The sequence below is a fragment of the Dendrobates tinctorius genome, unplaced genomic scaffold (genome assembly GCF_039654945.1).
Source record: "Dendrobates tinctorius isolate UK_male_01 unplaced genomic scaffold, ASM3965494v1 ptg000173l, whole genome shotgun sequence".
NCBI classification, from domain to species: domain Eukaryota; kingdom Metazoa; phylum Chordata; class Amphibia; order Anura; family Dendrobatidae; genus Dendrobates; species Dendrobates tinctorius.
The window spans coordinates 10,243,825-10,259,213 of NW_027361840.1; the positions used below are offsets into that span (position 1 = coordinate 10,243,825).

Consider the following 15,389-nt stretch of genomic DNA (forward strand, 5'->3'; position numbering starts at 1 on the left):
CTATCACCTATGTATAATAATAATAATGACGTATCATATTACTTAGATAATTGATTGACCTATTATCTCACAGATCTGGAACATAAGGGGTCAATGGCACCCACCTGCTACAGAGAGGCTCCGAAATCTGTCCCACAACAAGGACTGGGATCTCCTCCTGGCTGATGAGGCCTAGTGTAAACCAACACTGTAACCATGGCAACAGAACAGTGCCTGCAAAGAAAAGCCTGGAGGCCACAGTAATGTTCACACAGCACCGCTCCTCCTGTATATATACACTGCACAGCACCGCTCCTCCTGTATATATACACTGCACAGCACCGCTCCTCCTGTATATATACACTGCACAGCCACGCTCCTCCTGTATATATACACTGTACAGCACCGCTCCTCCTGTATATATACACTGCACAGTACCACTCCTCCTGTATATATACACTGCACAGCACCGCTCCTCCTGTATATATACACTGCACAGTACCACTCCTCCTGTATATATACACTGCACAGCCACGCTCCTCCTGTATATATACACTGTACAGCACCGCTCCTCCTGTATATATACACTGCACAGCACCGCTCCTCCTGTATATATACACTGCACAGCACCGCTCCTCCTGTATATATACACTGCACAGTACCGCTCCTCCTGTATATATACACTGCACAGCACCGCTCCTCCTGTATATATACACTGTACAGCACCGCTCCTCCTGTATATATACACTGTACAGTACCACTCCTCCTGTATATATACACTGCACAGTACCGCTCCTCCTGTATATATACACTGTACAGCACCGCTCCTCCTGTATATATACACTGTACAGCACCGCTCCTCCTGTATATATACACTGCACAGTACCGCTCCTCCTGTATATATACACTGTACAGTACCACTCCTCCTGTATATATACACTGCACAGCCACGCTCCTCCTGTATATATACACTGCACAGCACCGCTCCTCCTGTATATATACACTGCACAGTACCGCTCCTCCTGTATATATACACTGCACAGTACCGCTCCTCCTGTATATATACACTGTACAGTACCACTCCTCCTGTATATATACACTGCACAGCCACGCTCCTCCTGTATATATACACTGTACAGTACCGCTCCTCCTGTCCTGTATATATACACTGCACAGTACCACTCCTCCTGTATATATACACTGTACAGTACCACTCCTCCTGTATATATACACTGTACAGTACCGCTCCTCCTGTATATATACACTGCACAGTACCGCTCCTCCTGTATATATACACTGTACAGTACCACTCCTCCTGTATATATACACTGCACAGCCACGCTCCTCCTGTATATATACACTGTACAGTACCGCTCCTCCTGTCCTGTATATATACACTGTACAGTACCACTCCTCCTGTATATATACACTGTACAGTACCACTCCTCCTGTATATATACACTGTACAGTACCACTCCTCCTGTATATATACACTGTACAGTACCACTCCTCCTGTATATACACACTGCACAGTACCACTCCTCCTGTATATATACACTGCACAGTACCACTCCTCCTGTATATATACACTGTACAGTACCACTCCTCCTGTATATACACACTGCACAGTACCACTCCTCCTGTATATATACACTGCACAGTACCACTCCTCCTGTATATATACACTGCACAGTACCGCTCCTCCTGTATATATACACTGTACAGTACCACTCCTCCTGTATATATACACTGCACAGCCACGCTCCTCCTGTATATATACACTGTACAGTACCGCTCCTCCTGTCCTGTATATATACACTGTACAGTACCACTCCTCCTGTATATATACACTGTACAGTACCACTCCTCCTGTATATATACACTGTACAGTACCACTCCTCCTGTATATATACACTGTACAGTACCACTCCTCCTGTATATATACACTGCACAGTACCGCTCCTCCTGTATATATACACTGCACAGTACCGCTCCTCCTGTATATATACACTGCACAGCACCGCTCCTCCTGTATATATACACTGTACAGTACCACTCCTCCTGTATATATACACTGTACAGTACCACTCCTCCTGTATATATACACTGCACAGCCACGCTCCTCCTGTATATATACACTGTACAGCACCGCTCCTCCTGTATATATACACTGCACAGTACCGCTCCTCCTGTATATATATACACTGCACAGTACCACTCCTCCTGTATATATACACTGCACAGTACCGCTCCTCCTGTATATATACACTGCACAGTACAACTCCTCCTGTATATACACCGAACAGCACCGCTCCGCCTGTATATATACACTGCACAGTACCACTCCTCCTGTATATATAATGTACCGCTCCTCCTGTCCTGTATATACACTGCACAGTACCACTCCTCCTGTATATATACACGGCACAGTACCACTCCTCCTGTATATATACACGGCACAGTACCACTCCTCCTGTATATATACACTGCATAGTACCGCTCCTCCTGTCCTGTATATACACTGCACAGTACCACTCCTCCTGTATATATGCACGGCACAGTACCACTCCTCCTGTATATATACACGGCACAGTACCACTCCTCCTGTATATATACACTGCACAGTACCACTCCTCCTGTCCTGTATATATACACTGCACAGTACCATTCCTCCTGTATATATACACGGCACAGTACCACTCCTCCTGTATATATACACTGCACAGTACCGCTCCGCCTGTATATATACACTGCACAGTACCACTCCTCCTGTCCTGTGTATATACACTGCACAGTACCACTCCTCCTGTATATATACACTGCACAGTACTACTACTCCTGTATATATACACTGCACAGTACCACTCCTCCTGTCCTGTATATATATACTGCAGAGTACCACTCCTCCTGTATATATACACTGCACAGTACTACTCCTGCAAATATACACTGCACAGTACCACTCCTCCTGTCCTGTATATATACACTGCACAGTACCACTCCTCCTGTATATATACACTGCATAGTACCGCTCCTCCTGTCCTGTATATACACTGCACAGTGCCACTCCTCCTGTATATATACACTGCACAGTACCACTCCTCCTGTATATATACTGCACAGTACCACTCCTCCTGTCCTGTATATATACACTGCAGAGTACCACTCCTCCTGTATATATACTGCACAGTACCACTCCTCCTGTATATATACACTGCACAGTACCACTCCTCCTGTATATATACTGCACAGTACCACTCCTCCTGTCCTGTATATATACACTGCATAGTACCGCTCCTCCTGTCCTGTATATACACTGCACAGTACCACTCCTCCTGTATATATACACTGCACAGTACCACTCCTCCTGTATATATACTGCACAGTACCACTCCTCCTGTCCTGTATATATACACTGCAGAGTACCACTCCTCCTGTATATATACTGCACAGTACCACTCCTCCTGTCCTGTATATATACACTGCAGAGTACCACTCCTCCTGTATATATACACTGCACAGTACTACTCCTGCAAATATACACTGCACAGTACCACTCCTCCTGTATATATACACTGCACAGTACCACTCCTCCTGTATATATACACTGCACAGTACCACTCCTCCTGTATATATACACTGCACAGTACCACTCCTCCTGTATATACACACTGCACAGTACCACTCCTGTATATACACACTGCACAGTACCACTCCTCCTGTATATATACACTGCATAGTACCGCTCCTCCTGTCCTGTATATACACTGCACAGTGCCACTCCTCCTGTATATATACACTGCACAGTACCACTCCTCCTGTATATATACTGCACAGTACCACTCCTCCTGTCCTGTATATACACTGCACAGTGCCACTCCTCCTGTATATATACACTGCACAGTACCACTCCTCCTGTATATATACTGCACAGTACCACTCCTCCTGTATATATACTGCACAGTACCACTCCTCCTGTCCTGTATATACACTGCACAGTACCACTCCTCCTGTATATATACACTGCACAGTACCACTCCTCCTGTCCTGTATAATCTGCAGAGTACCACTCCTCCTGTATATATACACTGCACAGTACCACTCCTCCTGTATATATACACTGCATAGTACCGCTCCTCCTGTCCTGTATATACACTGCACAGTGCCACTCCTCCTGTATATATACACTGCACAGTACCACTCCTCCTGTCCTGTATATATACACTGCAGAGTACCACTCCTCCTGTATATATACACTGCACAGTACCACTCCTCCTGTATATATACACTGCATAGTACCGCTCCTCCTGTCCTGTATATACACTGCACAGTACCACTCCTCCTGTATATATACATGGCACAGTACCACTCCTCCTGTATATATACACGGCACAGTACCACTCCTCCTGTATATATACACTGCACAGTACCGCTCCGCCTGTATATATACACTGCACAGTACCACTCCTCCTGTCCTGTATATATACACTGCACAATACCATTCCTCCTGTATATATACGGCACAGTACCACTCCTCCTGTATATACACTGCACAGTACCACTCCTCCTGTATATATACACTGCACAGTACCGCTCCGCCTGTATATATACACTGCACAGTACCACTCCTCCTGTCCTGTGTATATACACTGCACAGTACCACTCCTCCTTTATATATACACTGCACAGTACCACTCCTCCTGTATATATACACGGCACAGTACCACTCCTCCTGTATATATACACTGCACAGTACCGCTCCGCCTGTATATATACACTGCACAGTACCACTCCTCCTGTCCTGTGTATATACACTGCACAGTACCACTCCTCCTGTATATATACACTGCACAGTACTACTACTCCTGTATATATACACTGCACAGTACCACTCCTCCTGTCCTGTATATATATACTGCAGAGTACCACTCCTCCTGTATATATACACTGCACAGTACTACTCCTGCAAATATACACTGCACAGTACCACTCCTCCTGTCCTGTATATATACACTGCACAGTACCACTCCTCCTGTATATATACACTGCATAGTACCGCTCCTCCTGTCCTGTATATACACTGCACAGTGCCACTCCTCCTGTATATATACACTGCACAGTACCACTCCTCCTGTATATATACTGCACAGTACCACTCCTCCTGTCCTGTATATATACACTGCAGAGTACCACTCCTCCTGTATATATACTGCACAGTACCACTCCTCCTGTATATATACACTGCACAGTACCACTCCTCCTGTATATATACTGCACAGTACCACTCCTCCTGTCCTGTATATATACACTGCATAGTACCGCTCCTCCTGTCCTGTATATACACTGCACAGTACCACTCCTCCTGTATATATACACTGCACAGTACCACTCCTCCTGTATATATACTGCACAGTACCACTCCTCCTGTCCTGTATATATACACTGCAGAGTACCACTCCTCCTGTATATATACTGCACAGTACCACTCCTCCTGTCCTGTATATATACACTGCAGAGTACCACTCCTCCTGTATATATACACTGCACAGTACTACTCCTGCAAATATACACTGCACAGTACCACTCCTCCTGTATATATACACTGCACAGTACCACTCCTCCTGTATATATACACTGCACAGTACCACTCCTCCTGTATATATACACTGCACAGTACCACTCCTCCTGTATATACACACTGCACAGTACCACTCCTGTATATACACACTGCACAGTACCACTCCTCCTGTGTATATACACTGCATAGTACCGCTCCTCCTGTCCTGTATATACACTGCACAGTGCCACTCCTCCTGTATATATACACTGCACAGTACCACTCCTCCTGTATATATACTGCACAGTACCACTCCTCCTGTCCTGTATATACACTGCACAGTGCCACTCCTCCTGTATATATACACTGCACAGTACCACTCCTCCTGTATATATACTGCACAGTACCACTCCTCCTGTCCTGTATAATCTGCAGAGTACCACTCCTCCTGTATATATACACTGCACAGTACCACTCCTCCTGTATATATACACTGCATAGTACCGCTCCTCCTGTCCTGTATATACACTGCACAGTGCCACTCCTCCTGTATATATACACTGCACAGTACCACTCCTCCTGTCCTGTATATATACACTGCAGAGTACCACTCCTCCTGTATATATACACTGCACAGTACCACTCCTCCTGTATATATACACTGCATAGTACCGCTCCTCCTGTCCTGTATATACACTGCACAGTACCACTCCTCCTGTATATATACATGGCACAGTACCACTCCTCCTGTATATATACACGGCACAGTACCACTCCTCCTGTATATATACACTGCACAGTACCGCTCCGCCTGTATATATACACTGCACAGTACCACTCCTCCTGTCCTGTATATATACACTGCACAATACCATTCCTCCTGTATATATACGGCACAGTACCACTCCTCCTGTATATACACTGCACAGTACCACTCCTCCTGTATATATACACTGCACAGTACCGCTCCGCCTGTATATATACACTGCACAGTACCACTCCTCCTGTCCTGTGTATATACACTGCACAGTACCACTCCTCCTTTATATATACACTGCACAGTACCACTCCTCCTGTATATATACACTGCACAGTACCACTCCTCCTGTCCTGTATATATACACTGCACAGTACCACTCCTCCTGTATATATACACTGCACATTACCACTCCTCCTGTATATATACTGCACAGTACCACTCCTCCTGTCCTGTATATATACACTGCAGAGTACCACTCCTCCTGTATATATACACGGCACAGTACCACTCCTCCTGTCCTGTATATACACTGCACAGTGCCACTCCTCCTGTATATATACACTGCAGAGTACCACTCCTCCTGTATATATACACTGCACAGTACTACTCCTGCAAATATACACTGCACAGTACCACTCCTCCTGTCCTGTATATATACACTGCACAGTACCACTCCTCCTGTATATATACACTGCACAGTACCACTCCTCCTGTATATATACACTGCACAGTACCACTCCTCCTGTCCTGTATACACTGCAGAGTACCACTCCTCCTGTATATATACACTGCACAGTACCATTCCTCCTGTATATATACACTGCACAGTACCGCTCCTCCTGTCCTGTATATACACTGCACAGTACCACTCCTCCTGTATATATACACTGCAGAGTACCACTCCTCCTGTATATATACACGGCACAGTACCACTCCTCCTGTCCTGTATATACACTGCACAGTGCCACTCCTCCTGTATATATACACTGCAGAGTACCACTCCTCCTGTATATATACACTGCACAGTACCACTCCTCCTGTATATACACGGCACAGTACCACTCCTCCTGTCCTGTATATACACTGCACAGTGCCACTCCTCCTGTATATATACACTGCAGAGTACCACTCCTCCTGTATATATACACTGCAGAGTACCACTCCTCCTGTATATATACACGGCACAGTACCACTCCTCCTGTCCTGTATATACACTGCACAGTACCACTCCTCCTGTATATATACACTGCACAGTACCATTCCTCCTGTATATATACACTGCACAGTACCGCTCCTCCTGTCTTGTATATACACTGCACAGTACCACTCCTCCTGTATATATACACGGCAGAGTACCACTCCTCCTGTATATATACACGGCACAGTACCACTCCTCCTGTCCTGTATATACACTGCACAGTGCCACTCCTCCTGTATATATACACTGCACAGTACCACTCCTCCTGTATATATACACTGCACAGTACCACTCCTCCTGTATATATACACTGCACAGTACCACTCCTCCTGTCCTGTATATATACACTGCACAGTACCACTCCTCCTGTATATATACACTGCACAGTACCACTCCTCCTGTATATATACTGCACAGTACCACTCCTCCTGTCCTGTATACACTGCAGAGTACCACTCCTTCTGTATATATACACTGCACAGTACCATTCCTCCTGTATATATACACTGCACAGTACCGCTCCTCCTGTCCTGTATATACACTGCACAGTACCACTCCTCCTGTATATATACACTGCAGAGTACCACTCCTCCTGTATATATACACGGCACAGTACCACTCCTCCTGTCCTGTATATACACTGCACAGTGCCACTCCTCCTGTATATATACACTGCAGAGTACCACTCCTCCTGTATATATACACTGCACAGTACTACTCCTGCAAATATACACTGCACAGTACCACTCCTCCTGTCCTGTATATATACACTGCACAGTACCACTCCTCCTGTATATATACACTGCACAGTACCACTCCTCCTGTATATATACACTGCACAGTACCACTCCTCCTGTCCTGTATACACTGCAGAGTACCACTCCTCCTGTATATATACACTGCACAGTACCATTCCTCCTGTATATATACACTGCACAGTACCGCTCCTCCTGTCCTGTATATACACTGCACAGTACCACTCCTCCTGTATATATACACTGCAGAGTACCACTCCTCCTGTATATATACACGGCACAGTACCACTCCTCCTGTCCTGTATATACACTGCACAGTGCCACTCCTCCTGTATATATACACTGCAGAGTACCACTCCTCCTGTATATATACACTGCACAGTACCACTCCTCCTGTATATACACGGCACAGTACCACTCCTCCTGTCCTGTATATACACTGCACAGTGCCACTCCTCCTGTATATATACACTGCAGAGTACCACTCCTCCTGTATATATACACTGCAGAGTACCACTCCTCCTGTATATATACACGGCACAGTACCACTCCTCCTGTCCTGTATATACACTGCACAGTACCACTCCTCCTGTATATATACACTGCACAGTACCATTCCTCCTGTGTATATATACACTGCACAGTACCGCTCCTCCTGTCTTGTATATACACTGCACAGTACCACTCCTCCTGTATATATACACGGCAGAGTACCACTCCTCCTGTATATATACACGGCACAGTACCACTCCTCCTGTCCTGTATATACACTGCACAGTGCCACTCCTCCTGTATATATACACTGCACAGTACCACTCCTCCTGTATATATACACTGCACAGTACCACTCCTCCTGTATATATACACTGCACAGTACCACTCCTCCTGTATATATACACTGCATAGTACTGCTCCTCCTGTCCTGTATATACACTGCACAGTGCCACTCCTCCTGTATATATACACTGCAGAGTACCACTCCTCCTGTATATATACACTGCACAGTACCGCTCCTCCTGTCCTGTATATACACTGCACAGTACCACTCCTCCTGTATATATACATGGCACAGTACCACTCCTCCTGTATAGATACACGGCACAGTACCACTCCTCCTGTATATACACTGCACAGTACCGCTCCGCCTGTATATATACACTGCACAGTACCACTCCTCCTGTCCTGTATATATACACTGCACAATACCATTCCTCCTGTATATATACGGCACAGTACCACTCCTCCTGTATATACACTGCACAGTACCACTCCTTCTGTATATATACACTGCACAGTACCGCTCCGCCTGTATATATACACTGCACAGTACCACTCCTCCTGTCCTGTGTATATACACTGCACAGTACCACTCCTCCTTTATATATACACTGCACAGTACCACTCCTCCTGTATATATACACTGCACAGTACCACTCCTCCTGTCCTGTATATATACACTGCACAGTACCACTCCTCCTGTATATATACACTGCACATTACCACTCCTCCTGTATATATACTGCACAGTACCACTCCTCCTGTCCTGTATATATACACTGCAGAGTACCACTCCTCCAGTATATATACACTGCACAGTACTACTCCTGCAAATATACACTGCACAGTACCACTCCTCCTGTCCTGTATATATACACTGCACAGTACCACTCCTCCTGTATATATACACTGCACAGTACCACTCCTCCTGTATATATACTGCACAGTACCACTCCTCCTGTCCTGTATACACTGCAGAGTACCACTCCTCCTGTATATATACACTGCACAGTACCATTCCTCCTGTATATATACACTGCACAGTACCGCTCCTCCTGTCCTGTATATACACTGCACAGTACCACTCCTCCTGTATATATACACTGCAGAGTACCACTCCTCCTGTATATATACACGGCACAGTGCCACTCCTCCTGTATATATACACTGCAGCGTACCACTCCTCCTGTATATATACTGCACAGTACCACTACTCCTGTCCTGTATATACTGTATACACTGCAGAGTACCACTCCTCCTGTGTATATATACACTGCACAGTACCACTCCTCCTGTCCTGTATATATACACTGCACAGTAACACTCTTCCTGTATATATACTGCACAGTACCACTCCTCCTGTATATATACACTGCACAGTACCACTACTCCTGCAAATAAACACTGCACAGTACCACTCCTCCTGTCCTGTATATATACACTGCACAGTAACACTCTTCCTGTATATACACTGCACAGTACCACTCCTCCTGTATATACACTGCACAGTACCACTCCTCCTGTATATATACTGCACAGTACCACTCCTCCTGTATAATTCAAAGAAGCTTTATTGGCAGGACTAAATACACATTAGTTTTGCCAAAGCAAGTGTACAAAAGGCAATAGGGATAGGGACTGTAGGGATGTTGGGTAGGGACTGTAGGAAAGGTGGATGGGGGTAGATCCAGGGTGGGAGCCATAGAAGTCCATGGCATATCATAGTTCTCTTTCTCGCAGTCTATGGCATTCGCTCACATATTGCGCTGCTATCTCCACTGCTCTCTCTTCTTCCCCCAGCAGGATATATGTTTTCTCTTCCTCCTTCATGGTGATGAAATCTGGGAAGAGATGTGAGAGTCTCCTGAAGTGAGTGTGGGTCGCCTTCCCAGGGCTGTGGGATACTCGGTACCGGGCCGGTGTCAGTGGGATGTGTCACAGCAGCGGTGACCCGGACTGTGGCCCTGGACGCCCAAGTAATGGGGGAATGTAGTTAATGGAATGGAATAGTTCGTGACCTGTGTTGCTCGGCAAGGGAGGTGTTAAGCCGACGCTGCATGCAGATCCGCTGGGACTGATGGTATGGTGCAGCAAGGTTGTAAAAGCTCCCCACAGGTGAAGCTGTAGTCCCAGGGCAGTGTAGATGTGGTTGGCGCGCGGATGTTGCAGTGCCGGAAAGGTAGAAAGCAGACAAGGCACAGCGGGGTGCAATTTCTGTACCTTTACTTGATAACTGCAGTTCAGGGTCCTGATTACAGATGGTAACGGAGCAGGCTAGCCTGGAAGCAACTCAGGGATTCTCTCTCAGCAGACGGGCTGTGCAGTCTCCTTCCTAGCGCTTGTTTGAATGAAGTACTCCAGTACTCAGTTACTCTGAAGTTCCTCCTGACAGATGTTCCCAAGAACCTCACTTGCACGGCAGACAGCTGTAGCCTCTCTCGGGGGCTCCTCTCTCTTGAGTCCTGGCTCTCTATCCAAGCTGCTGTTGTGCCTCAAGTCTTAGATGGGAGTAGGGCATTTACAGCCTCCTACTCCTCTGGTATCTGCTGTAGGACCGTTAGTATCCATACAGCCGTGGAGACCAGGCTCCAGTTCGTGCGCTCTCAGCTGAGGGAGCTCTCCTTTCCTAGCTCAACCTCCAGCTTCTCTCTACACACTTCACCCTCCGCAGACTAACTCCTCACTCTTTCCTGGAGGAAGGCAAAGCCACTGTGGCGGCCATACTCCTGGGGGCGCCACAAGTGTCCCTCACTGCTGAGTATTTGGAGCAGTGTAGCAGGAAGTGGGTCTCATCCTCCAGGGCCTCCTGGTCACAGTGTTGGCACAGTCTTTCCTCCCTGGGCTTGTAGCTCTGCCTGTGTCGGCCGACCTCGATGGCTAGACTGTGGGCACTGAGTCTATACCGGCTCAGGATCTTGCGGTCTCTGGGGTCCGGGAGTTTCTCCAGATATGGGGCCAGTCTGTAGTCTCTCTGTAGACTCCGGTACATGGTCAGTTTCTGTGCGCTGATGATGTCGTTCTTCCAGTCACTTACGTACCTCTCCTGGCCTTCGTCTACCATCTTCCTGATTCCGGCTTTTGTCAGGTTGCTGTGATTGGTGTTCTGGTCAGGTTGGGTTTGGGTTGGCTGTTCCGAGGATCCTGGTTTTTCTCTTTCACCTACATGTGTCAGGGCTTAAGGGTATGTGCACACGGTGCGGATTCTGCTGCGTTGTACAGTACCTTTATGTCCTATGGAAATTAAAAACGCTGTGCACATGCTGCGGATTTTTCCGCACTGTTTTGCTGCGGTTTACAATCCGCAGCATGTCAATTGCTTGGTGCAGAAACGCTGCAGTTATCCATTATGAGGTGTAAAACCGCAGGGCAAAACCGCAGATAAACCGCAGGACTTTTGTCCTGCGGATTTCTCTCCAAAATCCGCACACCCAAAAAACTACATGTGCGCATAGCCTAAGGGTGTGTGCACACGCTGCAGATTCTGCCGCTGCGGATCCGCATCAGTTTTTGCTGCGGTGTACAGTAGCATTCTAACCTATGGAAACAAAAACCACTGTGCAGACGCTGCGGAATTTTCCACGCGGTTTTGCTGCGGTTTCAAAACCGCAGAAAGAATTAACATGTCTATTCTTTCTGTGGATTCCGCTGCGGTTTGCCATCTCCTCCATTGTGGAGATGAAAAACCGCAGGCTAATCCGCAGGTAAAACCGCACGGCCAAATCCGCAGAGCATTCCGTAGCGTGTGCACATACCCTTATGGTGATGGGAGCTTGGATTGCTCCTACGTAGGTGAGCCCGGAATGACAGTGCCCTCTTTAGAACCGTTAGGTGTAGAGGGAATCTGCCCAGCTCGGCCCGGCAAGCACTGTTGGAGGTACTCCGATGGACTTGGAGAAGGTGCTTGCAGAATTCCAGGTGGAATATTTCTGTTAGGCTGGAATCCCACCTTGACCAGTCTGGGTAGGTGTGAGGACCCCAGACTTCGCTGCCATACAGGAGGATTGGGGTGATGATAGGGTCGAAGATTTTTAACCAGACCCTCACTGGGGGCTTCAGATGGTAGAGTTTCCTTCGGATGGCATAGAAGGTTTTGCATGCCTTGTCTTTCAGGGTCTCTATGGCTTGTTTGAAGCTCCCTGACCGGTGAATCTCTAGGCCCAGATAGGTATATTTCTCCGTTCCTGTAAGGGTGCAGTTGTTGAGGACAAATGAAGGGTGCTGGTCTGATTTTCTCTTCTGGAACACCATGATGTAGGTTTTCTTTAGGTTGACTGGTAGTGCCCAGGTGGAGCTGAATTTCTCTTAAGATTTTCAGGTTGTCTTGGAGGCCTTTCTCGGTTGGTGACAGAAGCAGCAGGCAGGGCCGGCGTCAGCACCGGGCGCACCCAGGCAAGTGCCGGGGCCCTGGCGAGACAGGGGGGCCCACTCACCTGTCTGGGATACCTACAGCGCGCCGCAGCCCTGTATTCATTTTCCCCTGCATCCCGGGGGTGGGCCCACCACTTCCTTGTTGTATTCAGTCCATCGGTGATGGTGGTGAGGTACAGTCACAGACCCTGGCTGCTGACGTATGCATAGTGAAGCTGCCTCTGCTTGCCCTGTCCTGTGTGCAGCAGCTGCAGAACTCCTCTGATCGCTGCTGTTGTTCCTATGGTAACCCGCTGGGTGCAAGTAATCACTGTCCTGCTGAGTGAGGGCAAAACTACTGCTCCAGGGGCAGCTGCAGTGCCTCTTATGAGCTTCTCTGAGGTCCTCCCTCACCTGATGCTGGATGTGACCTCTGCAGCTGGAGCTTGTCTCATTAACCCTGCCGCCGCTGGAGGAACCATGGGCTGTTCGAGCAGCCCCTCACAGTCACTCACCCCCAGGGGAGCAACCGACCACCTGCGAAGGCAGTGGAGACCTGACCAATGGTCCCAAGAAAAGTGGTGAGTGATGGGATAGACGGGAGCTGACACTACTGCATGGGAGTGATTTCTATATGTGTGAGTTAGGCCGGGGTCACACTAGAGAGGAATACGGCCGAGTGAGAGGCGCTAAAAGCACGCATTACACACGGACCAATGATTCTCCTCCCAACAGCCGTATATTTCTCCTCAGTATTCTACGCTCCGTGCCAATCGCAGCATGCTGGGACTGTCAGCGTACTACGGCTGTAGTACGCCAATGCAAGTCTATGGGTGCGCAAAAAATACGGATTACACACGGAACACACATGTGACCTGCGAGAAATACGCACCCGGTGTCTTTTAGCAAAGCCGGCAATTCAGTGCGCGATACAGTAAACTCACACTGACAGGTGTAATAAAGAAACCAAAGAATAGATATAGACACATAGAATATGTATGTATATATATATATATATATATGTATTCTATGTGTCTATATCTATTCTTTGGTTTCTGTTGTAAACCCTGTCATAGGGCTCCATTATATGTCCATTTTGCAAGCCTGCGAGAAAATCTCACCATACGGATTACATACGGATGCTGACATGCGCAAAATACGCGACACCTTGATTGCGGATGACATACGGAGCACTGTTTAGGGGCCATTCATCCGTATTACGCATGTAAAATACTGACCGTATTTTGCGTCGGTTAGTGTGACCCCGGCCTAACACTCACATTCCCTGTGTGTTTGGTGTGGAGACACTGATGGGATGTTGGCATGTATTTATAGAGATAGAAATAGTCGCAATTAATGCAAAGTATAAACCAAGGTGAGGCGCCATATATTATATACACAGGGCGTATTCTCTGTCATGTGAGGGTTTTACAAAAATTGCTCATAATCTGACAGTGACCCCAGATTGAGAAACAGAGCAAAAGTTTTAGTTCGGCCAATCACAGGACTGCAAGCTGATGTCGCTGCTGTGCTCGTAGCCCTCCGATGCCCATAGCCCCCTGTGGTGTCCATAGCATTGTGATGCCTGGAACCCTGCAATGCCTGGAACCTTGCGGCGACCGTAGCCTTGCGATGCCTGTAGCCCAGCGATGCCCGTAGCCCTGCAGCCCCCATAGCCTTGCGGCAATCGTAGCCTTGCGGTGCCCATAGCCCTGCGATGCCTGTAGCCCTGCGGTGCCCGTAGCCCTGCGGTGCCCATAGCTGTAACCCTGCGATGCCCGTAGTCCTATGATGCCCATAGTCCTGCGATGCCCGTAGCCCTGTGATGCCTGTAGCTCTGTGATGCCTGTAGCTCTGAAGTGCCCGCGCACTGATACCTGTGGTGCCCATAGCCCTGTAATGTCCATAGCCCTGCAGTTTCTGGAGCCCTGCGGTGCACGTAGCCCTGTGATGCTTGTGGGATCCGCAACAGTGTGATGCCCAGAGCCCCGTGATGGAGCCCTTTCTCTATACAAA

At 47.6% G+C, this 15,389-nt stretch overlaps 1 protein-coding gene across 5 annotated transcripts in view; it reads right to left on the bottom strand.

Moving 5' to 3' along the window:
• LRRC61 (leucine rich repeat containing 61) overlaps positions 1 to 15,389 on the bottom strand; it is a 51,379-nt gene that overhangs the window by 10,408 nt on the left and 25,582 nt on the right. Inside the window, exon 1 of one of the 5 annotated variants that reach the window (XM_073551221.1) lies at positions 105 to 325. The exons of the other annotated variants lie outside the window; for them this stretch is intronic. The gene's annotated coding sequence lies outside the window, so the exon portion shown is untranslated. Of the gene's footprint in view, positions 1 to 104; positions 326 to 15,389 lie in introns of those variants that run through there. 5 annotated transcript variants of the gene reach the window in all.